The following is a 4,545-nucleotide window of genomic DNA, read 5'->3' on the forward strand; positions in this document are numbered from 1 at the left end:
AAAATTAGGATGGTTCTTCCAGTTTGAGTTATAGGTATGCGAGTAAGGATTTCCTTGAGCATAGTTCACCTGCTCCGTTTGGATTCCTGTTAGGAGTTGACAATCCGTAGGCGTGTGACCTTGAATTCCACAGACTTCGCAATTTTGAGTTACGGCAACCACGGTGGCTGGAGGTGATACATTTAAACTTTCAAATTTCTGGGCAAGAGCATCCACTTTTGCATTAACATGATCAAGGATACTTATCTCGTACATGCCCCCTTTTGTTTGAGGTTTTTCTACCATTGTTCGGTCGCTTCCCCACTGATAATGATTTTGGGCCATACTCTCGATAAGTTGATAAGCGTCGGTGTAAGGTTTATCCATAAGCGCACCACCGGCGGCGGCGTCTATTGTTAACCTTGTGTTGTACAAGAGACCATTGTAGAAGGTATGAATTACTAACCAGTCCTCTAAACCATGGTGTGGACAAATTCTCATCATGTCCTTGTATCTTTCACATGCTTCGAAAAGAGACTCGTTATCTTTTTTGCTTAAATCCATTTATCTGGGCTCTCAACATAGCTGTTTTGCCTGGAGGAAAATATCGGGCAAGAAAGACTTTCTTCAACTCATTCCATGTGGTGACTGAGTTGGAAGGAAGAGACTGAAGCCATCTTCTAGCTTTATCTCTTAACGAGAAAGGAAAGAGACAGAGTCGAATTGCCTCTGAAGTGACACCATTAGCTTTAACAGTATCAGCGTATTGGACAAATACAGATAAATGAAGGTTTGGATCCTCGGTAGGATTTCCAGAAAATTGATTCTGTTGCACTGCCTGCAACAGCGAAGGTTTAAGTTCGAAGTTGTTCGCTTCGATTGCGGGTGGAGCAATACTAGAATGCGGCTCATCCTGCGATGGGGCAGCGTAATCTCGAAGAGCACGAGCTGGTTCGGCCATCGCTGGTATCGTCGAAGGAAGGAGATTTTTGAGATCAGGAATTTCGATTGGAGGAAGATTGTTTCTAACACGATACTCCCGAATTCGTCGTAATAATCGGAGATATCGTTCAACGTCGTTGATTCGTAAGTAGTACGGCTCGCCTTGTGAGCGAGTGTGTGGCATACAAATCAACGAAGAAGAAGGGGAAAAAATTGCCTTAGTCTCTACAGCGTAACAGAAGAGTTACGATATCGACTAAATGAAAGTCCCCGGCAACGGCGCCAAAAACTTGATCGCGACTTTATGAGTCTAACGGCGGTACTAACTGCAAGTGCACAGTCTAATCGCGTAGTTTTAAAAGATATCGATCCCACAGGGACTTAATGAATCGATCTACCGTTTTTCTAGGGTTACTGCGTAAAGCTAAGGCGGATGATACTTTAATGATTAGGGGGAAAAGTAAAACTAATTTTGGATCTAGATTAAATATCAAATAACACGGATATCGGCATGTAGTTCGTCGTAATTAGGGAATCAAATCTTCGTTGGTCTTTTTCTTAATTTTAAAATAAGTCTTTTCCTCAAACTCTCGCTCTGTTGAATTAGACTATGACTTTATATTTTAACGTGCGCTCTCACTATTTCGTTAAATCTAAAATCACTTTTGAAAATGGTAGAATCTAAGGAAACTCCTTTTGAGAAAATACTAACCGTTTAAACACCCTCGTCTCAAACTCTCGCTCTGTTGACTTAGATTATATGATTAAACTTAAATGCTTAACTCTCGTCCTCAAATTTAACCTTTAAAAATACTTTTTGAAAATGATTAGAATTTAATTTACCTTAAAAATTGCTTTCGCCCTGATTTAAAGTTAATGTTCAATTTACAATGTCCAGTTAAAAACTCAAACCGTCGTTCTATTGATTTTAACTTCTTTATGTCTTTTACTCTCGTACAAAAACTTTGGTATTAACTTTGTAAATTGAGACCAGAAAAAGAGTGACTATATTTTGAAATAAACTTAAACCAACTCAATTTTGATTCCTTTATTCCGCTTACTTTACATACCGATATCTAAATTAATTAGCCAGACATACTAAACATGCATAAACAATAATCATGCATAAATACGGCCATATCAAACAAACAATATATATATAAACAGCGGAACAAAGCATATGTAAAACAATAAACCAATTAATTAATGAACCTGGAAAAATACTAGAGATCCGGGTTTTATCTCCTATGCTTCGGTGCTCGAACACTCCACCACAAGTCGGTTGGATTTGTTCTTCACAATTCTCGATCAGATAGGAAAGTAAAAACAAGGAAATAAAATACTATGATCTGACGTAAGGTTAGATCCAGTAAAAATTACACAATAGTTTCCGGTGTAGAAACTATCGTGAGAAAATAAACTGTATGCTTCGGAAATTAAACTAGAAAATAAAATAAAATAAAATGCTTGAAAATTTAGAGTGCTGGAAAATTAGAAAGCTGGAAAAATATTGCACGCAGAAGAGAGAGCTTCAATTGCCTTTGTGAGGTCTATTTATATTCACCAATAAAAATAACCGTTTCCTCAAAAGTATCTTCAGTATGGTTCCAAGGCGTTAACGAGTGCAAGAGGAATTTTAGGGGAAACCGTCCACTCCGTTACGCACTTAAAGCCTAAAATATAGGGTGGAAATGTGTGACGTCCGTCACACTATGTGTTACGGTCGTAACACTAGGTTTTGGGGCGTGACGCTCGGCACGTTCTCGTGGCGGTCGTGACAGCCATCTCCTTTGTTCCAAACATGGGCTAGGCTTTGGGCTTTGGTGCTTCAGCTTGCTGCTTTTCCTAGAAAATCCTCCTTTTGCACCCCTTTTCTTTCTTTTTCACACATGCTTTAAATAATGATACCTGAAATAAATAATAAGAAAATACCGAGTAATATCAAATAATATAAAATAAATTGACTCAAATGACGATATAATTTAATTAAATCAAGTCTAAAAATGTGATATAGTTTCATGTTATATGAGCCACCTGGTGCTGGTTACCGGCAGGACGCGCGGTCTTCCTCCTCACCGAGGGTCTTCTTGGTTTAACATGGGAGGTCACAGCATGTGCCTTGCTATCTTTCTTCTTTCCAAACGTCCCATACCGTTTGGCAGAAGAGCCTTCTTCTCTGGTCAGGCGCCCTTCCCTGACTCCTTCTTCCAGTCGCATCCCCATGTTTACCATCTCGGTGAAGTTAGAAGGAGCGCTAGCAATCATCCGCTCGTAATAAAAAGAACTCAAGGTCTTCAGAAAGATCTTGGTCATCTCTTTCTCTTCCAGTGGGGGCACAATCTGTGCTGCTACCTCTCGTCACCTCTGAGCATATTCTTTGAAAGTTTCCTTGTCCTTCTGGGACATGGCTCTCAATTGATCCCTATCGGGAGCCATATCCATATTATACTTGTACTGCTTGACGAAGGCCTCGCCAAGGTCGTTGAAGGATCGGATGTTCAGACTGTCCAAGCCCATATACCATCTTAGGGCAGCACCGGACAAACTGTTCTGGAAGTAGTGAATGAGAAGTTGGTCGTTGTCGGTCTGAGTCAACATTTTCTTGGCGTACATGACCAGGTGGCTGAGAGGGCAAGTATTTCCCTTGTACTTTTCAAAGTCAGGTACCTTGAATTTTACAGGGATTTTCACATTAGGGACCAGGCAGAGTTCAACAGCAGACTTGCCGAAAAGATCCTTTCCTCGAAGGGTTTTTAATTCCTTGCGGAGTTCAAGAAATTGATCATTCATAGCATCCATATTTTCATAGACATCTGGGCCCTCAGACGGCTCAGAATGATAGATGGTGTCGTCTACTCTAGGCATAGTATGCACGATAGGAGGAGGAACAGCAATGACCGGGCTAGATGCCGGCAGAAAAGCAAAGGTGGGTGCAAGACCCTCAGGCATGAAGTTGGGAGGCCTCCCCCACGAAAACCCGGCTGGCATGGCTGTTGGAGCAAAATGTGTGTTGGCCGCAGGCACAGTTGAAGAGACAATCTCAGAGATGACTGTCCTCTGGGGAGGAGTTGAAGGTGTCGGAGAAGACTGGCTCTGGGCAGCCATGAATGACTCCATCAGAGCAGTCAATCTGGCTACTTCCTCCTTAAGCTCGCGGTTTTCTTGTTCCAAATGATCCATCAGTCTTGAAATGTTGGCTCTGGTGTAGTACCGGTGAGTCAGCTTGTCTTCAAAATAAATGAAGAACACAGAGTTATACCATAGAACAAGATGCCTGGAGCAAAACCTACTTATGCACATGATGCATGCAATGCATATGATTTAATTTTTATATCAGAGGAACTTTAGAGTCCTATTTGCAAATATTGGAAGTATTAGACATTGATCACATATGGAAACATCATATTAATAATATTTGGGAAATATTTTTACACCAAAGAAGTACAGTCTTGGTAACCAAATACAAGAGAGAAGGAAAATGATCATCCTACGGATCTCTAGAAGCAATCATCTAAAGCTCTGGACACAGGAAGATAAGATGCACGAAGCCTCTTCACCTCCCTCTCGTAGGCTGCCTCCATATTTGCCTTCTCTTTGGCAAGTCAATCGTACATCCTCTTCCAA

General features: G+C 40.9%; 1 non-coding gene across 1 annotated transcript; it reads left to right on the top strand.

Moving 5' to 3' along the window:
* The first annotated feature begins 454 nt into the window (after window positions 1-454).
* Window positions 455-562, top strand: LOC127077561 (small nucleolar RNA R71). The gene has a single exon (XR_007787357.1). It is a non-coding gene; the product is annotated as a small nucleolar RNA R71 (small nucleolar RNA).
* Window positions 563-4,545: the final 3,983 nt, after the last annotated feature.

This window comes from Lathyrus oleraceus, chromosome 4 (genome assembly GCF_024323335.1).
Source record: "Lathyrus oleraceus cultivar Zhongwan6 chromosome 4, CAAS_Psat_ZW6_1.0, whole genome shotgun sequence".
NCBI classification, from domain to species: Eukaryota; Viridiplantae; Streptophyta; class Magnoliopsida; order Fabales; family Fabaceae; genus Lathyrus; species Lathyrus oleraceus.